Source organism: Lemur catta, chromosome 1 (genome assembly GCF_020740605.2).
Source record: "Lemur catta isolate mLemCat1 chromosome 1, mLemCat1.pri, whole genome shotgun sequence".
Taxonomy (NCBI): domain Eukaryota; kingdom Metazoa; phylum Chordata; class Mammalia; order Primates; family Lemuridae; genus Lemur; species Lemur catta.
The window spans coordinates 9,282,915-9,305,373 of NC_059128.1; the positions used below are offsets into that span (position 1 = coordinate 9,282,915).

General features: G+C 37.4%; 1 protein-coding gene across 1 annotated transcript in view; it reads left to right on the top strand.

The window, feature by feature from the left end:
- The first annotated feature begins 2,477 nt into the window (after window positions 1-2,477).
- The window catches only part of DICER1 (dicer 1, ribonuclease III), a 73,244-nt gene continuing 53,262 nt past the window's right edge, over window positions 2,478-22,459 (top strand). The window contains 3 exon segments of the mRNA XM_045561362.1: window positions 2,478-2,679; window positions 17,249-17,314; window positions 18,257-18,357. The gene's annotated coding sequence lies outside the window, so the exon portion shown is untranslated.

Genomic DNA, 22,459 nt, shown 5'->3' on the forward strand with positions numbered 1-22,459 from the left:
TGCCGCCGCGGGGCGAGCAGAGCGTAGGGGCACGGAGGGGCGGCGCGGGCGCCGGTGGGATTCTCCAAGCGGCTGTGCGCCGTTGCCGCGGGCCGTGCGCGGGCTGCGGGCCAGCCGGGCGCTGCGCAGTCTCCGCAGGCACCGGCGGGAGGGGTCGAGGCGGAGGCGCGGCGCGGCGCAGGCTGCTCCAGGCCCAGGTGAATGGAGTAACCTGACAGCGGGGACGAGGCGACGGCGAGCGGCAGGAAATGGCGGCGACGGCGGCGGCGCCGGGCGGCACTGGGAGGCCTGGGCTGTGACGCGCGCGCCTGAGCGGGGTCTGATGGTTCTCGAAGGCCCGCGGCGCCCCGTGCTGCAGGTGAGGCGGGCTCCCGTGGAGTGGCTTTGTGTCCCGGGCGGGGAGCGGCTCTGTCCGGCCGCGCTCCCGCCTCTGTCCCGAGGCCTGCGTGCCGGCCCTGGGCCCGATCGCGCGCTGGGGCCTGGCCGGCGCTGCCAGATGGCGCGGCCTTGCCGGGCCTCGTTGTCCCTGGGCAGCGCCGCGCGGCCTGCGGATCGGGCGTCTGCGGGTCCGGGCTGTGCCCCTGGGCCCCGATCCTGGCGCCTGCCCCCGAGTCAGCCTTTGGAGAGAGTTTCTGCGGCCGCGTTGGCGTGGGCGGGGTATTCGGCCGCCTTCCCACCCCGAGTCGAGCCGGGGCCTCACGGCTCACCCCCGGCCCCGTGGAGAATAGGGCTTTTGACAGGTCCAGCTACGCACGCCAAAGTGGTGCGGAGCTAGCCAAGGTGGAAACGGGAGCCCGGCGACTCGGAAGCATCCCGGGGCCCTGCTCTGATGTTGGAGTCACTGCGCGGGGGCGGGAGGGGACGAAGCCGGGGCTCTCGGTGCTGGCAGGAGAGCGCGAGTCTCCAGTCCCTCCCAGGAACGATTGTGTGTTTATTGGCTGGTGACCAGATCTGTACCCCAGGGGGCGGGTGGCCGAGGCCATCTTTTTGCCCCTCCTCGCAGATGTTTTTGTGCTGAAATGCCTGGACCCTGCGAAGGAAACTTTCTTAACGGGTTTTTAATTTTGGAGAAATCAGTGTAGATTTTCAGTTAGCATAGCAGATTTATGTAGATTGTGTGGCAAAGCTGAGCTGCCCTGATGGCTTTGCCTGCAGGACGGATTTCACAGACCACTTAATGTATCCTTAGTATCCTGAAGATTTGCAAAAACCTAGAGATGAGTGGGGAGTCCTGACTGTGTAGTGTTCAGTCAGTGCTGTTGTGAAGAGAGTTGTGGTTAAAGGCGTATGTTACTGATGTGCACGATAAGCCTAGGTGTTCTTACTACTTTCAGGTTTTAAAAAACATTCATCTGGTTAGAGTATCACTTAGAAGTCTATGCTTCTGTCTTTGAATATTCTGAATCTTTGCAATCCTGATTGTCAGTTGTCTTCGTGGTGCTTGCTTTCAAGGGCACCAGGCTCAGTCAGTGGAAAAGGGCTCAAGTTAGGAGTTAAGTAACTTCGAAAATATTGTTTAAAATGTACTTTAAAAAAGTTTAAATTGAAAATGTATTGGTAAACGTTAAATTTTCCAAATAAAAATACCCATCCAAACTAAAAGCTCAAATAATATATTAAAAGATGGATTCTGGATGAGTCTCCTAGCAAATAGTAATTTTTAATATTATTAATATCTAATTAGGCTCCGGAATATTCAGTTTATTTTGCCGTGTTTTCTTTAAAGCTACCTGTGGCACGTGTATGCTATATGTAATATATGTTATATACATACACTTATATACATATGTAATTATTTCAGAACTTTATTTTAGAGCATATTTTGTACAACTCTATCTATAGATTCAGAACACTATTAAAGATTGTTTTTAGTATGGTCACTATAAACATTGATCATAGTAACATAGATTTATGGATTTAGTCATGGCACCAAAATGTTTTAAGAAAAGATGAGTTAGTCAATTTTAATTTGGGGAGAAAAGACCTTTTCCCGCAGTTACTTTAGTAAGTGCTTGTCTTACTTTTTATATTACCGTCTCATCATGAAAGGTGAAGTTCTAACTACTGTGTTATGCCTGTGGCTCTGTGTCTGAGTTGTTAGAGCTGGGTGGTTTTGCTATTGCTGGACTTTATCATCTTGGTTTTAGAAGACATTTTATTATGATGTGGCTCATTATTCTTATTTGATAGTGATTTTGTGGTGTTATATAATGGATATTACAGTACTTGTGGTGCTACCTTCTAGGGAGGATGACTTTTGTGGCATTGAGATATTTTATTCTCTGCCCATCTGACATGTGATGTGCTTGTTTCATTTGAGAAAGTCGATATTTCATAGACATTCTCTCACTTGTGACCTTAACGTTGTTTCCACTTGTGGCAAAGGAGATAAGGGAAACATTTTATTGAGTGCCTCCCTATTATGTGCTAAGATGTTTCAGGTTCTTTTACAGGCATTCTCATTCAGTCCTCACTGTGACCCTGAGACAAACTCAATATTGTCCTTATTTTACAGGCAAGGAAACTAAGACTCTGATTATAACCCTGAGTTATGAATCTAGAAGTGGCAGCAGAGCCAGGATTGAATCATGGTTTGATTTCAGAGTCCTTGCATTCATGTTCTTTACATTGCATGGCTGTTCCAAGTGGATTGTAGGAGAAAAGTCTGCATAACGCATAGTAAGTCCTCAGTAAATTCTTGTGGAATTAATGAAGCTCTGTCTAACCTTAAATGTTCAGGTGACCTCTGGTTATCTGAGTATTTCACATTTTTTATCTGGGTGGTAAAATATACATGACATTTATCATTTTGACCATTTTTAAGTGTATAATTAAGGGGCATTAAGTACATTCACATTGTTTTTCAGTAGTTACCACTATCCATCTCCATAATTTTTCATCTTCCCCAACTGAAACTCTGTCCATTAAACACTAACTCCCCATTCCATCCTACCCCCACCGCTAGGCACCCACTATTCTACTTTACATCTCTATGGATTTAACTACTCTAGGAACCTCATATAAGTGGAATCATACAATATTTGTTCTGTGTCTAGCTTATTTCACCTAGCATAGTGTCTTCCGGGTTCCTCCATGTTGTAGATGTGGTAGAATTTCCTTCCTTTTTAAGGGAAAGGTATTCCATTGTATATATACACCACATTTTCTTTATCCATCCGTCAGTGGCCACTTGGGTTGCTTCCATCTTTTGGCTATTGTGAATAATGCTACCGTGAACATAAGTATATCCATTTGAGTGTCACCTTTCCCTTCTACTGGGTATATAGCCAGAAGTGGTTAGATTGGGTTTTGATCAGCAAAACACTAGACTCAGGATTTATTGTAATATGAGTTTTCTCAGGGTTCTTCCAAACAGTGGTAATTTCCTACAAACAGTTCCTCTGTGTCGATAAAAGATCATAATCTTCTTGAAGCCCAGGATTTACTCATTTTTATGGTCTTGGTTCCTATCACAGTATCTGGCAAGTGGGTATTCAAGTAACTAAATGCATTCAGTTGATCAATATGGAGTGATGTGCTTTGTTGAATGCCAGAGGAAGATATTGGTAATGCCTATGTTCAAGTTGTGTAAATAGAAAATTGGAGCCAAGCGATTCCTTTTGTTTACCTTGTGCTGTGCTTTTTGGACATTTAAGAGTTTAGCTCATCCCGAACGCTCAGTGGATGCATATGTGTTACACTACTCTTATTCACAGGTTTCTTTTCAGTATTTTGTTGTGCACTTATGACTTGCCAAAGTAGATTGTAATCTTCTGAGGCAGCATTATTTCCTTGGTATTCTACCTCCTTTTCCTGTGGGGCTTGGACCTTTTAGTTCTTATTTTCTGATTCTTTGATGTTAACCAAATCCTTTGCATGATAAAGCTGGTTTTCAGTTCTTACTAATTTCTGCTGAAGAGACTTTAGTATTAGTACATTCTATGCAGAGACAACCATGATTTAATAATTTATAATCTGTCTACTTTGAGAAAGGGTTTGAAATGGTCTTATAATAATAGAAAGGTATTCAAGAGGACTATGAAAATAATGGTAAAGGTTGGTTGGGGGTAGAGTGTGGAGGGTGAGAATTAGTTGAGAAGCTTAGGACGGGGACAACTCAGTGCCTACATGTAACTAAAGTTGGCATTGATTAATGAAAGGAAATATACCAATTAGGAGAAGCAGATTTTTCTCATGTGTGAAGATCATTTGGATTTTTAAGTAAAATAACTAACAATTTATGGAGAAAATGTTTTACATTTTACAAATGATAGAAGGTACATTTTTCACATGCCATTTTAGAGAAACTGGATAAAAGCCTAAGGTATAGAAGAAAAGCTGTGGTAATATAGGTGTACACCATGCCAGTGATTTGATTCATTAAAGTTTAGTTAATTTGCCTCTCAGGTGGTGTCCTTGAAAGGTCACTTGTCTCATTCAGGCTTTTGACAGATGCCAAATAACAATCCATTCAGGAATGAGCTCTCTTCTGGACATTCAGGATAGGCATTCAGGATTTTCCAAATAGTGATTCTCTGCCAGTCTTTAGGAATGTGTGTTGGTCTGAAAAGTAGGACTGCTTGTAAGGTGGTGTGAACTCAATGAATTAATGCAGAGAGAAAAGCATCATTTTTGAGGCATATCTGATGAAATTTTCAGTCATGTAAGAAGGCCTTTGTTAAAATAAATTCTGAGTACAAAATGGCTTTCTCATCTAAAATTATCAATGAATTGTTGGTACTCCTTTAACATATGGTTACTGTATTATACATTTTAAATAAGTGACTAAGAAGATGCCCCAAAACATTGTCTGAGGATGTCAGTAGGGCTGTAACTAGAAATAAGACATGACAGGCTTAAATTTGGCCTTAGGGTTTTGATTTTTGAGGTATTAAAATGCTCTTGGCTGTGTTAAGGTTTATAGACTAGTAAGGATTAAGTCTTTCATGCTACCAGATACAGTGCCTGGCATAGAGGTGGCACTCAGATTTGTTGAGTGAATAAATTAGCTTATACTACTTTTTGAAGTGTTCAGAAGCTAACAGAGTTGTATGAAAAATAATATTGTTTACATATTAAGGCTTTTAAAAAGATCATTACTATTTTGATTTTGGATAAGTTATGTTGCTTGATCCTTCTCCATTTGTGAGGTATGTATGATTATGTGCATAGAAACATTGCAGACTGAGGAAAGTGATAAGAATCATGGAAGAAAATTGGTGTAAAAATTGGGAGTTTTACCGGTATTGCAGACATTCTCGTTGTTGAAGCAGGCTAACCTGATGTTGTGATAGTCCTTTCTGGAAGTGACAGCTCAATGTATGCAATAAAGAAGGGATTTTTTAAAACACATTTGAAAAATCCTTTTTGAGGTTTACAAAATAAGGGCAATTAACCATTTTCAGAATTAAAAGAAATACTGTACTTACAAAACTTGAATAATGAGAGAAGGATCTCCATTTACAAATTGATCTTTGAAATGATATAGGAAGGTTTTTTGATTAAGAAGTTAGATCAGTAACCCTATTCGAAGGGAAAAAGGAGGGCAGTAGACATATTGAATCATCTGAGATATTTTGAGATTCCAGGATTTCTGCTTTCCCTCTTTCAGTAACAGCCTGGGGAACAAGATTAATGGGATGAACCTGCAGCCTCTCTGCCTCTTACGCATCCTGCTGCACAGCCATCACTTGTGGGCGGCACCGATTCTTGGTATTGTTGAGCTTTTTACACTTTGCAAAATTAAATACTAATATTTTATCGTAGCATTGTAGGGATGCTTGAGAGCACGTGTTTGGTGTCAGAGAGACTAGAATTCAAATCCTGATGCTTCCACTTTGTAACTGAGGAACAGTGGGCCTAGGGCAACCTCTCTGAGTCACAGCTTCCTTATCCGTAAACTGTCATCATAATAGTGTGTACCTTTTGAGGTTTCGAAGAAAAAAGGAGTCTCCTAACACATTGACTGCCATGTGAGCTGTATTTAACTCATGCTAGTTTTGAGACCAGGCCTCGTGAAGTGTACGTCACTCATGTCTTTTCCCCTTGGGAGCTGCGTAGTGGGCTGGCAGCTCATGCTGCCATGCTGTAGCATGCGTGTTACGTGATGGGTGGCCCCATGGGCAGAACCCTGCAGTTGTTTGGTGAAAATCTTACTTGGTGTTCTTATTATTACAATTAATATTGACAATTTAATTGCATATAACTCAAGCACAGAAAACAATAAAAAATAACAAATTTTTCATTAAATTAGGAAGGATCATTTTTTTTTCGAAGCTTTTATTCTATTTTTGTGATAAAACACTGTGGCCCTGAGGAAAAAATTTTTTTCCTAGTGTGGCAGTGTGTTAAACTCTCAGCCCAGTTCTGGCACATAACAAGCATTTGATAAAATTTAGATGAAATTATTTTCCTTTAAATATGTGCTCTAGAAAAAACTTCGCTATATTCTTAATGTGATTAGATTATATTGTGATTTTTTTTCCCCCCCAAAATTATTAATGTTGAAATATATGTCTGGTTTTATAATGGAAAAGGAAAAGAAAAGGAGAGCTTGAGGTCAGCACGTCACAGACAAGTTTTCTATGAGGATTATCCATACTGGTTTAGCTGTCTTAGTGGGGTCTCTATAACAGTGAAAGCAAGGGTAATAGTGCCTTAAATATCTCTTAACTTTCCTTAAATAACCCATTCTTCATCTGTTATCTTTGAAACTATACTTCAAACGAACATAAGCTTTTTACATATGTCATGTATTTGGTATATATAGACCAATGGTTCTTACTTTTTGGAGACTACTGATTTGATGAAAGATACAAATCTTATCCCCAGAAAAATACACACGTACATACTCGTAATTTTACAAAAAATTATAGGAAGTATGGGGACCCCGCCAGAACCCCATGTAAAGGTGCTTGATTTAGGCTTGTGTCTACACATGCAAAGACAAGCACTGTAATAGGTTAGTTTAGGAACAATACAATTCCAGGTAACTGACGCAGACAGGATTGTGGAACTGAATGAACAGTGTAAAATAATCAGTGGTTAAGAAATCTGTGTTCTAGTTTGGCTTTACTTCTCACTAACTAGTGATTAAAGGCCAATCACTCTTGACTTTCTAGATGTAGTTTTAATTTTCTCACTAGTAAAATGAGAACTTTTACTCAGAAAATTTACTAAATCTCCAAGATATTTTATAGTCTCAGTGATCTTTGAAATACCCATATAATTTAGAGATGTCTCCACTTCAAGCTGAGACTATGAGACGTGGAAAGGAGAGACTGCATTAAGGTTTTTCCCTAATGACCGTAAGAAAGGAGATGATGGAATTGTAAGATGTTCTGAGCAGGAGATATAAGACAAAAACCTTGGGAAATAAGGCTTGAAAACTAAAATCAGGTTCTGCCTAGACTGGATGGCAGGTTGAGTCTTTTCACCTTCTGTCTCCACATCTAGTACAGCTTAGTAAACATGTTTTAATGAATGAGAATCTGACAGAAACTCTTTGAGGTTTTGGGTCTGATCTATGTAGAGAAGAGCAAGTAACCCATTGAGAGGTGTCTGGCATGGTTAGTGAAGAAAGAAGTGTCTGATGGGCATCTTCGTATTTTAAAAGTTTATTATATTTTGTATGTAACACTGTACTAAGATTACCTATTTTTTTTTCAGGGTCATGTATAAGTATAGCTAGCTAAACATTAAAAAAGAAAAAAACCCAATTTCTAAATCTTTATACATACCTGTTAACATATAGTAAACTCAAGTAATTTATTAATCATAGGCCAAACATAATTTTGAGTGTTTTAAGGACAGTAAAGAATTATGTCGACTAAACATACTAATATGTGAACAAATAATAGAACAATCTAAATTGGCATTTAAATGCAGGATGTAAGTGAAAATTAACATTCAACTGGAGTTAAAGCAAGCTGAAATTTCTTAATGCTATTAGTATCTTAAGAGGAGTAATTCTTTATTGCTTATGTAATATATGGACTTTAATTTCCAACTCTTCTTCAATAAAATATGTGAAATAAAGCATTGCCAAACATTGCTTTCCTTTTGGGATATGTTTATAAAAAAAGTTTTTGTGGACATATAACACATTTCTGAAGGAGAATATTATTTTTACAGAGACTGTAGTGCTACGTCTTTGTAAACTTCTAGCTTTTTTGTTGCTGAACATTAGATGTCCAGGAATTTTTTTTTTTAATGTATGAGTTGAGTCCATACTTTGGCCAAGAGTGTGGAGATAAATAATTTTCTTAAATCCTTTTTAGCATAGTTTAGTATCTTGGATGTTAAAAATATATATATATATAGTATGTGTATATATTTATATATAATAGATATAAAATAATTATAATAAACTATATAAATAAAATGTATAATATATAAAATATGTACAGCACACTTAGACACACATATGAAATCTGTGTCTTGTCTAAGCAGTAAATGCTCTGGCAAATGTTTACCTGTGTTGTTTATATTGTTTGAAGAAAAAGTTACATGGTACATTGTAATTTCTGTAGTATAACCTTACCTAGTTTATTTCATTGTTTGTGAGATCCCTTTATGATACTAATCTCTCTTAAGGTAGTACTTTTCGTTTCACTAGAGAAATAAGTCATTCTATAGACTCAATCCAGGATGGTACATTGCATTTACCTGTCATGTCTTTTTACACTTTTAGTTTTTCAGCTTTTGTCTTTTGTGATACTGACATTTTGGAAGATTACATGTCAGTTGTTGTGGAAAATGAACCTCAGATTTGGTTTTTATGTATACTATGATTGGATTCAGATTTTACACATTTAGCCGGAAAACTACATGAGGCATATATCAGTTTGTCCCAGTATTGATTATTTTTTAAAGAGAGTCTCTCTTTCTCTCACCCAGGCTGGAGTACAGTGTCGTGATCATGGCTCACTGCAACCTGGAATTCCTAGGCTCAAGAGATCTTCCCACCTCAGCCTCCCAAGTAGCTGGGACTACAGGCGCACACCATTACGCCTGGCTAATTTTTTTCATTTTTTTAGAGACAGGGTCTCTCTGTGTTGACCAGCTGTTCTCTGACTCCTGGACTCAAGAGACCCTCCCACCTCAGCCTCCCATGGTGCTGGGGTTACAGGCTCTAGCTCTCCTGCTTGTCCTAATATTGAGGATCTTAACTTTGTTGTTGGGTTAAGTTGGTATCTGTCGGGTTTTCAGGTTTTTCCACTGTGTAAAAATACCAATTTTCATTTATAATTAGTCAGTATCTGTGCAGATATACTTTCAGACTACATAAATATTCTTCTGTAATCTTCACCCAGTGGTTTTAGCATCCGTGAATGATTCTTGCTTCAGTTACTAATGTGGTGGTTAAAAATGGTGACTTTTCTATCATTCCTTCTACATTTATTAGTTGACATTGAATAGAGTTTTACCTGAATTTTAAAACTAACAAAATACAATTTCTAAAATGAAAAAGTTGATAAATATTGTCTGAGTCTTTGGGTTTTCCCAGTTAAACCTGTAACTTTTTTCTTTTTCTTTTTTTTTCTTTTTTAGACTAATCAAGTGCACTAGTGAGAAGGGGGGAAAGTAGTGGAACAAGGGGTTCAATCTGTAACTGACTGTGAACAATCAAGTGAGATAACTCACTACCTTCGGACCAGCCTACACCTGTAACTTTTAAGAACTTGAAATTGTTTCTGAAACATTTTCAAATTTAGAGTCAAATTAGTTTCCATTAACGTAGAAGAGAATTTTGTAGTGATTGGCAGTCATCTGAGAAGGACTAGGATGGGAATAGGTATAGTTGGATGATAGCAAAGTTATCTTTATACAAACTGATCCCTCTAGCTCTGACAATTTCTAGTGAGCCCACAATTATTCTTTGGAGCTTGGGGTGCCAAGAATAGGATCGTTAAGTTTTTAAAATAATATGAGTTGTTTAACGTATTTTATTAGGTTTTTTTTTTTTTTTTGTAGAGATGAGGGTCTCATTATGTTGCTCAGGCTGGTCTTGAACTCCTGGCCTCAAGCCATCATCCTACCTCAGTCTCCTGTCGAAAATGTCTAACTTGAAGAACTGGATGCTGTGATACATGCCCGTAATCCCAGCTTCGTGGGAGGTTGAGGCTGGAGGGTCACTTGAGGCCAGAAGTTGGAGCCTAGTCTGGAGTTTTATATTTGACCTACAAAAGCTGTTTTTGACTCAACAGATGTTAACTTAAGGTTAGATCAATAAGGCTTATTCTCAACTTAGAATTAATTGATGAAAATGTAGTTATGAATATTTCTTCACCTACATTCCAAACTACCTAGTCATTATGAATTTACAATAAGATGAAAAACAAATTAAATCACAAACTATGATATATAATGTGAATATGAATGTAAGTAAAGTTTGAAGGTATCTTTTCTTTCAAAGGTCTTTTGAGGGAAATGGCAGTAACAGCTAATATGGGGCAGTGATGTAACTAAGTCCTGATTTGGGTGGTGTAGACAGCCCATGTGTGCTGAATGGAAGGGAAGCCATGTGGTCAGGGCTTTTAGGGAAAGCTTAGGGGTGGGGTGTGTGAGAGGTGGGGGCCAGGGGCAGAAGCACCGTCTGTTGGTGCACACTCGGTTTGGTGTATAGGGAGGCAGATAACATGAATTGTTGCACAGAAGCTCTGATGTGGTGCTTTACCCCCTGCCTGGAACTTTTAATATGTTTGCTTTCCTGTCTCAACATTTATTAAACATCCATCTTACTCAGCAGTCTCTTAGGTTCATTTTGTCTGTGGATTGATCTCTCTTTGGTATTTAAGTATTCATGTTATATTGTCTTAAAATAGCTTGTTGTGTAAAAAACTGTGACTCCTTTTTCCTCATGGATGTTCTTACTTGATGTAAAAGATAGGCAGAAGATAGTCATGAATTGAATAAAATTTTCACACATGTTGCACAGTGCTGAGAGTCAAGTATTAATACGTGCCTGTAGTCCCAGCTATTCAGGAGGCTGAGGTGGCAGGGTTGCTTGAGCCCAGGAGTTCGAGGCTGCAGTGCCCTATGATGGTGCCTGTGAATAGCCACTGCACTCTAGCCTGGACAGCACAGTGAGACTCTGTCTCAAAAAGCATAAAGTACAGAAACTTGGAATCAAATATTAACCTTAAAACTCACCTTGAAAGCTAGTGGTATATTAAATATTTATGTCTCTTGAAACAAAACTACAGGGTAAATGTCATTATAGGCAACTTGAAGGGGATGGTTGGGTATCTGTGTTATTTTGATGTGTTGGAATGTCTTCTGTCTGAGAAGTACTCCAAGTAAGTGGACCATTGGCTGGCAGCCTAGAGATACTTTTTATGTGGAGATATTGGTAGGTGGAATTTGGTAAAATGGTATTTGACTTATGTTCAACTTCAGTGTTGGACAAATCTAATTTTGGGCATGATTATATTGAAATCTAAACATTATACATTTATGTTACAGATTTAGAGAAACCCAGAAATTTGTTTGGTTCATAGAATAGTGCATGAAATGGAGACTAATGAATTTGTGGTTTAAATTATAGATACTGTGATATCATAAAATATATATTTGGTCTTCTACCTCTTTTCTGGGTATATAACTCCTAAAATCCTTAGAATCTCCAAAGTGATATCTTTTTGTATGCTAATGTGACTGATAGCTGGCAGCTATCAGGTAGCTTCAGGATGGGGGATGATCATTGGAAAGATCAAGGCAGGATTGGAAGGTTTCCACGCCCCCCCCCCCATCCTCCGGTGGGGCAGTGAGGAGCTGAAGGTTAAGTTGAATCACTAAGGTCAATGGCATAATCAATCATTACCTATGTAATGAAGCCTCTATAAAAACCCAAAAGGTCAGGGTCTGAGAGCTCCCAGGTAGCTGAACATATGAATGTTGTTATAGGATGGCTGGTCCAGAAAGGGCATGGACCCAGGCATGGAAGCTCCACACCCCTCCCCCTGTACCTTGCCCTGTGCATATCTTCATCTGTATCCTTTGTAATGTCCCTTATAATAAAGTGGTAAACATAAGTAAATGTTTCCCTGAGTTCTGTGAGCTGGTTTAGGAAATTAATCGAACAGGGGGAGAGGATTATGGGAAACCCAATTTAGAAGCACAGGCAGAATAATCTGGGGCTTGTAATTGGCATTGAAATGGAGGACAGTCTTGGACTGAGCCCACAATCTGTGGGATTTGATGCTACCTCTAGGCAGGTAGTACTGGAATTGAATTAGAAGATATCCACCAGCTGGTGTCTGCTGCAAAATTGATTGCTTGCTGTTGGTGTGGAGAAATTGCCACGTTTGGTCACAGAAGTCTTGTGTGTCGTATGAGAGCAGAGGAAAAATAGTTCATTTTTTTTTTTACCACTCATATACCTGGGTAAATTTTACCACATTTAGTGGCTCAAGAAGGGAGGAGATTTTTATTACTTAATTTGTGTCTTACAGTTCTAAAAAGAATACGTGATCAAGTTACAGGGAATTTTAAAAGGCAGAAACATTTAAAGGAAAAAGAAATTACTCATTGTAGTAATCCCATCATCAATTTTTGGGTGAATTTTCTTTCTTCCCTCCTTCCTCTTTCCTCACTCTTTTGTTCTTCCTTATCCTTTGCTTAGTTTTTAACTAAGACATAATCATGGTGTTATTATAAATAAAAATGTTCTGCTTTTTTCATTTAATACCATAACAAAGCATTTTTGTTCATTATAAACTACCGTCATTTTAAATGGCTGAATTGAATTGTGTCATGTAGAATGAACCATGGTTTACCAAACCATCCCCTCATTCATTGTTAGACGTGGAGGGGGAATTTCTTTGCTATTATAAATGGTAATGGTGAAGGGATCATTTCTGTATGAAGTTTTTTTGTTTGTGGTATTATTGTAAGCTAAATTAGTGTGCAGGGATTTTTAAATTAATAATGACAGATAATGACAATTAAAAGTAAAAATGTAAACATTTCTCTTATGTTTTCTTTTTCTTTTAGCTGTCTAAATTTATCAGTGTTTAAATTTTTGAAATTATTATCCCTTTTCTCTTCTTTTTAGTCTCTCAATTTTTGGTTTGTTTGACCTTAGTCTTTTTGTAATCTATGTTCACTAAATAATAGTTGATAAATCCTTGAAATATATATATACTATGGATATTTTCTATCTTTTTATTTTCTCTCGTATTTTGTATTTTCAATGCATCCACTTGATTGTTATCATTTCTTGTCCATCTTTGAAACATTTCATTGTCTAAGAAACAGCTTGGTGAAATGTTTTCAGTGATGTCTGTGTAGCCTGTAAGTAGTACATAGTATTTTTTATTTTGCCTTTAAAGAGAACTAATGAATACAAAGCTATTTATTAATAATTTTATTTCATGTTGTATACCATATTTTGTGATTTAAGTTGTTTGATTTTCATCTTCACGTAAATTCATAATTACTAAGTTGTTTGGTATGTAGGGGAGGAAAACTTTTTCTCTACCCTTATAGGTTCTATCCCTGAGGTTTGTGAATTAAACCAATAAAAGATTAACAGGAGAAAAGGCTTACAAATTGTATTGATGTTAATATTTTTACATGGGAGGGCTCAGCAGTGGAGGAAGGCTTCAAAGAAAAGAAGTAAAACCCCAAAGAAACACTTAGATCAGAGGCTCATATATTATCCTAACAAAGGGTGATAGGTAATGAAATGACAAAAGAAAGGGGGTTTGGGTTTCTAGGGCAGAAAAATTGTGGGAAGGCTGTAGTTACCATAGAGGAAAGTAATGGTAGGTAAGGGTTATTTAGTAAGGTTTTTCATGCAGAAAGTCCTGGTGCCACCTGTCTGCTGTGGTAAGAGTTGTTCTCTTCCTGATGTAGAAGGGGGGATTTATGCCTTACTTTTCGGTAGAAGATGGGAGAGCGGAGAACTTGAACTGAATCTGTTGATTCTTAATTGCCTTCAGCTCAAAATAATCAGTATACGAACATGGTATATTGAGAGATAGCATGCCTTGATCCCCTTCAGGAGTTCGTGGTTCTTCAAGTTAATCTGGCTAAAAATACTTGTATACTTTATATGAAAATGCATTTTCTATGCTGAATCTTAGGATTAATAAAGCATTTAGGTTTTATTGAAGGGGGATTTCTTAAAATTTCAAGAGTTGAAGAATTATTTGTAAATAGTGGTTCTAGGTAGAGGTGGTAGTGTGGTTTTTAAAAACTACCAATTATTGAGCATTTTCTGTGTTCTGAACACTTTATTTTCTGTCTACTAACTTTAAGATCTCCTAAGGTGGAGGATTGCATGAGGTCAGGAGTTCGAGACCAGGTTGGGGGATATACTGAGACCTCGTCACTACAAAAAATAATACAGTTTAGCTGGGCATCACATATGGAAGTAACATTCTTCAGGTGTCAGGCAGGTGGGAGCAGGGAGGAGGGGTTAGGTAAACTCACACCTAATGGGTGTGGTGGGTGCCGTCTGGGGGATGGGCACACTTGTAGCTCTGACTTGGGTGGTGCAAAGGTAATTTGTGTAACCAAAGCATTTGTACCCTTGTAATACTCTGAAATTAATAATAATAAAAATGAACAGAATGAAAATAAAAACCTGGATAATCATAACAGACACACACACACACACACACACACACACACACACACAATTTAGCTGGGCACGGTGGCACATGCCTGTAGTTCCAGCTACTCAGGAGGCTGAGGTGGGAGGATTGCTTGAGCCCAGGAATTTGAGGCTGCAGTGAGCTGTGATCATGCCACTGCTCTCCAGCCTGGGTGACAGAGCAAGACTCTGTCTCTAAAAAAAAAAAAAAAAAAAAACTTAAAAAAAAAAGAGATTGCTGTGTGTATGCCCAGTTGCCTTACTCAGTGCCTCCTACATAGGAGGGTATTCATGAGGAGGGAGTGGTGTTTGAGGCGAGAGCATCAGCTCTACTTAGGAAGTTAGCTAAAAACATGAGCTATAATCTATGAAAGGGGGGTAGGTGGGAGTTGCTTTCAAACAACTTGGATCCTTTATGTGGCTTCATTTTTAACGTAGCTGTTTGCTTACTTAGCTGCATCTTCATTTTTAAAATTCCTCTCCCCAGTGTAGTTGAACAGCATATTTTAGGATTTCTCCTGTATTTAAATTCCAAGAAATGGAATTTTGCTATTTGGCATGAATACTATTTGAGAAATGGGTTATATTTAAAAAATAAAAAAGCCAATGTTTGGGAAATATAATGAACAAAATCTGTCAACCCAGAAATTCTCTCCATGAGAGTGGAGAAAGAAAACAGTTTTATATTAATAATTGAATAAGGATTATATCAGACTGCTTTGCACATCACAGGCAGTCACTAAAGAGTTGGCAAAGACAGAAATTGTACTCTTTTCTGTAGCTAAGTGGTTACAATCCATTATATCCATGTTTTCAAGATAAAAATTGCTAATTTTATCTTATTTTTATGACTAGAGGTAGGTTTTAAAATTTGGAGTCAGGTGACAAATTAGGAAATTAGGAGATTGTGTATTATCTCCCTTGATTACACTTCAGCGATGGCTTTCAGGTTTTTTTTTAGGAAATATTACCAAGTTATAAGACTAGAGGCTTAGATTTACATACATTGAAAGGGAAAGAGAAAGAAATTCTGAAAAAAGAAAAGGGGGAGAGGTCTCTTTCACGTTGTTTTCAACAGGGAGAATTTTGCCCCATATAAATCTGTTATTTTGTATCCATTCCATGGCTGCCTTTAGTGATTTCGGTTTGGCTGCAGTTAAAATTCTCATAGCACTTTTCTTACTAGGAACTTAGAGCCCTTCAGATCTTTTTTGTTTTCTGTGTTAGCTTGCCAGTATTTTTGATAGTGTTTTAATGTCACAATGTTTATATTTTTTTCCTCTTGTTTTCCCTGGGACTTTATGGAAATTGTGCACTTTGGGCTTTATGAGAGTAGAAATGAAATCTGGACAGTGATATTTGTAAAATAAATAGTATCAGAATCTGTGACTCATGATAAAATGGATGAATTGAGAGTTTTCTGTTATCAGTTTTGAAAATTCAAACCAGGAAGCTCTAGGCGCTCTCATTACTACTAGCCTTACTACTGCATTTAGACCTTAATGCAGGTTAAGTTTGCTGGTTTGAACCCAAACTTGATTGAGTGTCTGATATGTGGTGGCATGTCTATTTCAGAGTTATCTTAAAGGTGCCTATGAAGCAGGATTTCACAGGTTTGTAATTTAAGTCATGGACATCAATTAAAATTAGAAAATGACTTACTGGCATTGTACTTCGCATATTATTACCTTTCTCATGTATATACAGAATTGTCTAGGGAAATAATTTGGATAACTTAGCAATAATTTTCTAATAGTTAAGTTCATTGAATTTTAAATAATTATCATTTATTATTTTGGTTATTTGTTACCAGAAAAGGTGAATCTGAATCAGGAACAATCTAGAGTGTGATGATGTGTGTGATGTTTCATCTTGTTTAGGTAGCAGTATAGAATGGAATTAAAAGTCAGATGAAGTATGAGGTAGCCTGAGAAAACACAGACTCTGACATATTGGGAGATAGGAAGATATCGTCATGTAACACATGATACTGACTTACCTTAGGGTTTGTTAAGTATTTTTAAAGTCATATTTTACCAGGGGAAAATGTAATTTAATGCCAAGAGTTCTCCCTTATATCTAATCAGATTGTACTTATAAGTTTTTTTTAGTTGTATAAGAACATAATATACTCATTTAAAAAGGTAGCTCTTTTAGTTTTAGACCGTGTATTTTCTTCTTCCTTTTTTTCTTTTTCTTTTTCTTTTTTTTTGAGACAGAGTCTTACTCTGTCACCCTGGGTAGAGTGCAGTGGCATCATTGTAGCTCACTGCAACCTCAAACTCCTGGGCTCAAGCGATCTCCTGCCTCAGCCTCCCCAGTAGCAGGGACTACAGGCATGTGCCACAACACCCAGCTAATTTTCCTATTTTTTAGTAGAAACGGGATCTCGCTCTGGCTCAGGCTGGTCTTGAACTCCTGAGCTCAAGAAGTTCTCCTGCCTCAGCCCCCCAGAGTGCTAGGATTATAGGCGTGAGCCACCATGCCCAACCTGCATTTTCTTGTCTCCCAACAGATAAATACATTATTTTATGAGGGATCTTATTCTAAGTTGAATACGAAAATTTTGTCAAGTAGCAAATTTCTTAAAGTTGGTTTTTAAAAATGAGTTATCTCTTCTAAAATATTCTCTCTGATTGCTTTTAGGTTACCTAGGGTATGAATTAATACAGACTTGGAAACTCTGAAAGAACTTAGAATCAGCATTTTGAGGTAAATATGTACATACTAAAGTAGTGTTAAGGTTGACCCTTCAGTTTTATTAACTTCTTAGCAAAACAAATTTGTGTACGAAATGAGAAAGTGTAACTTCCATATGAATGTCTCTTAAAAGACTGGAGTATTCATAGTAGATGAAAGGAGACCTCTGATGATTTGTTCTTCCTGAGCTTGGTAGTAGATGCATTACAGCAAGCTAATGAGCACAAACTAAACCTGGTGTCAAATCTAACAAAATCATCCTTTTGATTAAAGCAGTCTTTTCATATCTATGCTTTATGCCTTCTTAGTTTTCGGTTTATAATCTCATTTAGAGAGCCATCCCAAATTAAAATTTTTCCCCAACATTAATATTGTTAACTATGTTCTTGAATTCTTATATTCACAAACGAATTCTATAAAAGTTTATAGTATAGGTTTAACTGTTCTTTGAATATGTGTTTTTAATTCCATTTTGAGAAATTGGAATTGCGGATGGATTTTATACATGTATTAGAGCCTTATTACTAGGTTATTTGGATTTCTCAGCCAAGTACCTCTTCTGGTGACCTTCTTTATTTCTTTTGTCCATGTGAATTTGGGAAATAACATGTGATTTTTTTTTTCATTTTTTTATAAAGCACTATCGTTAGAATTTATTTGCTTTGACTACAAGGAAATCAAACAAAGTAAACCATTTTGAAATCTTTTCTTGAAATTTTCCATAGCTTTTTATTTCCCCAGATCTCTGGGAATTAAGCATGCTGTTGTTGTAGCTCATTCTCTTGTTCTTTGTTTTGGGATAAGACTGGTGTCCTAAAATAACACAAATGTCTTTTGTTTAAAATTTAATTAAAAAAATGGCCTTTTATTCAACTCTTCATATCAATAGGGCTCTCTTGTTTATATTCAGTTTACAGGAATCTTAAACTTGGCTATTTTTGCATTTATTTTTAGAGCAGAAGCTTGGGCATGCTGTGATTTTCCAATAAACTGCTGTCACAATGTCAAAATGCAGTTCAGACAACAGCAACACAGAGATCTCAAACATTAAAACGGTAAATCTGTGATTTATCATATGTAGAAAGAGGAAGAGAGTTTATTCTTTTTTTCTTGTCTATTACTAAATTACAGTCATGTGTCACTTAACATCGGCATACATCCTGAGGATACGTTCTGAGAAAGGCATCCCTAGGTGATTTCATTGTGCAAACATCATAGAGTGCACCTACACACACCTAGGCTATATGGTATGGCCTGTTGCTCCTGGATGACAAACCTGTGTAGCCTGTTACTGTACTGAATACTGCAGGCAGTTATAACATTGTGCTATTTGTGTATTTATTCATATCTAAATAGAAAAGGTAGTGTAAAAATGTAGTGCTATAATCTTGTGGGACTACTGTTGTATATGTAGTCCATTGTTGACCAAAATGTCGTCATTCAGTACATGGCTATATTTCTAAGTGAATAATTTGTGGAAGCTATGAAACAACCTTACTAATTTTATATGTGTAAATTGTTTGATGAGAAATTTAAAATCTGTAGTTGAAAAACAGTCAAATGGAGTTATTCTTTTGGCTCTGCCAAAGCAGTTAACTATAAGCATCTACGAAACTATTGAACTTTTACTTACCAGCAGGGATTTAGAGCTTTTCATTAAGGCCAAGTTAAAAAAAATCTACTTAAACATGCCAAAGAAAGTTAAAATTGGCAAAATTATAGGTTTTTCTGTTTTCACATTATTATATTACCTCTTGGATTTGCTTTCCCTAAATAGAAAGTGTGTTACTGGGGCTAGCCACTGTCTACTAAATGAATGAAAATTAATTTATGTATTATAACCTTATGGAAAATATAATTGGAAGGGCTAAATTGGTGTCTTTTATTTCCTTGTTTATTTATTTATTTCCTTTAATTCTCTCTCTTGTCAGAGCTGGTAGGAGTGGGGTTGATGTGTATTTGCAAACCAAATAGAAATACATCTTGACTTATCCATGATTCTGTTGTGTACATTATTGTGTGGACATTAATGAATTTCAGATTCAGATTATCAAATTGTTAATTTAAATGTATTTCGTATATATAGGACATTGTAGCTGGAAATTTAAGAGATGCAAAGAATGAGACACACATCTTGTTCTTACGGAGCATGTGTTCCAGTAAAAGAATAAGGTGTATATGTATGTGTCTGTGTGAATATATGTAATATGATATAAATTATGAAAGACAGATGGAAGCTGTTTGAGGTTTTTTTGTCAGGTGAGTGCATTGTTTGTTTACCATGTCCTGGGTATGGTTTGGTACAGTGGGTAATACGAGTAAGTGTAAGGCATACAGTTCCTATACTCAAGGAATCCTAGTAATAGTTTAATTGGTCATATTTAAGTGAGAATGGAGATTTAAGAGAAATTAAATAGAAATTGTTTAAAAATTATAGAAGTATACTTTATTTTATGAATATTAGGCAATATACCCCAAGCCTCCATAGTATGACTGTTGAGGTCAGTTGGGTTTAGCACATAGGTTGAAAATGCAGCATTAAACACTTTTAGGTGGCCAATTAGGGAGGATGTATAATATGCCATAGGCATTCAGCCAGCAGAGATTTCTCTTCACTTGCGCAAATTGCTGGTGAATGGTGATGAGGCAGTGATAGGATAGCATTCTAAGCTAGGTGAATGAGCCAAGTGAAAGAATAGAGGTGACTGAGGTCAGGCCATCTTGAATAGGGGACAGTAATGTTCAGAGCAGCATTTGGGACCAGATATCGCAGAGATGTGATTTGATTAATTTCCTATTTTAATATTGAATTTTTTAAAAAAACTTTTTAAATTGACACATAATTGTACGTATTTATGGGGTACATAGTGATGTTGTGATACATACAGTGCACAGTGATTAGGTCAGGGTGATTAGCATATCCATCATCTCAAAGATTTATCATTTCTTTGTGTTGGAAACAGTCAGTATCTCCTTCTAGCTGCTTGAAACTGTTGTTAACTATAGCCATCCTACAGTGCTACAGAACTGCGATCCCCAACCCCCTGGGCCATGCATGGGTACCTGTTAGGAACTTGGCCGCCACAGCAAGAGGTGAGGGGCAGGTGAGCAAGTGCCCCACCCACTGTCCGTGGAAAAATTGTCTTCCATGCAATTGGTCCTGGTGCCAAAAAGGTTCGGGACTGCTGCTGTAGAACACCAGGACTTACTCCTTCTATCTAGCTGTAATTTTGTATCCTTTAGCAAAGTTCTCCCTATTCTCTTCTTCTCCCTACTCTTCCTAGCCTCCAGTATCCTCTCTTCTACTTTTTACTTCTGTGAAATCAACTTTATTTTAGCTTCCACATGAGTGAGCACATGCAGTGTTAAACTTTCTGTGCCTGACTTATTTCACTTAATATAATGTCCTCCAGTTTCTTCCATGTTGCTGTGAATAACAGGATTTTGTTCATTTTTGTGGCTAAATAATATTCCACTGTGTAGATACACTACATTTTCTTTATCCATTCATCTGTTTTTGGACACCTAGGTTGATTCCATCTCTTGGCTATTGTGAAGAATGTTGCAGTAAATGTAGGGGTGCTGCTGCCCCCTACTGATTTCCTTTTCTTTAGATAAATGCCCAGTAGTGGGATTGCTGGATCATATGGTAGTTTTATTATATGGTAGTTTTTTGAGGAACCTCCATACTGTTCTCCATAGTGGCTGTACTAGTTTACATTCCCACCAACAGTGTATAAAATTTCCCTTTTCTCTGCATACTCACCAGCATTTATTGTTTTCTATCTTTTTGATAATAGCCATCCTAATTGAGGTGAGATGGTACCACATTGTGGTTTTGATTTGCATTTCCCTGATGATTAGTGATGTTGAGCATTTTTTCAGCTATCTGTTGGCCATTTGTATGTATTTTTTTGAGAAATGTCTGCTCAAATCATTTGCCCATATTTTACTCAGAGGGTTTGTTTTTTTGCTGATTTGTTTGAGTTCCTTGTATATTCATATATTAATCTCCTCTCAGAGCAATAGTTTGCAAATATTTTCTCCCATTCTGTAGGTTGGCTTTTTACTCTGTTGATTATTTCCTTTGCTGTGCAGAAGCTTTTAGCTTGATGTAATCCCATTTGTCTAAATTTGCTTTTGTTGCCTATGCTTACTCAAAAAATCTTTGCCCAGACCACCAGACCAGTGTCCTGGAGCAGATCCCCAATGTTTTCTTCTAGTAGTTTTATGCTTTTGGGTCTTACATTTAGGTCTTTGATCCATTTTGAATTGATTTTTCTATAGAGTGAGGATTAGGGGCCTAGTTTTATACTTCCATGTATGGAAACCTAGTTTTCCCAGTACCATATATTTAAGAGACTGTCCTTTTCCCAGTGTATATTCGTGGTGCTTTTGCTGAAAATCAGTTGGCTGTAGATACCTGGATTAATTTCTGGGTTCTGTATTCTGTTCCATTGTCTGCATTTCTGTTTTTATGCCAGTACAATACCGTTTTGGTTACTACAGCTTTGTAGTATATTCTGAATTCATAATGTGATACTCCCAACTTTGTTCTTTTTGCTCAGGATTGCTTTGGCTATTTGGGGTCTTTTGTGGTTCCAGACAAGTTTTAGAATTTTCTTTTTTAATTCTCTGTGTCATTGATATTTTGATAGGGATTGCATTGAATCTATAGTTTGCTTTGAATAGTATCAAATTTCTTCCTTATGAATTCCCTTCTGATAGTTTGTATTATTTTCTTTTTTGCGAAAGCTGATAGAATCTTTATCTTTTGACAGTTAAGCATTTAATTTCTGTATTCTCTTATTTTTGACAGTTCTTTTTACAATGAATGTGTATCTATTTTCCCTTTATTTAGAGCCTAAATGCTGATAAATACATACCTTTCATTTCAATGTTTGATGTTTTCTTTACTTTTATTCTCAAATTGATACCTAGAAGCCAACCACCTATCATTTTTTCCCAGACTCTGTGCAAGTTTTAGTGTGGAATAGGGAAAGTTATAAGACATGTCTTGTTTTGTAAGAAAAAAATTATCTCTGTTTTGAGATGCCAGGAACATAGCCCCGGCAATGAGTGAATTTGTGACTCCTCCTTTCCCAAGCTCTTCATCTGCTGGTTTATAAGAATAGGATTGTCACACCTGGATGAAGT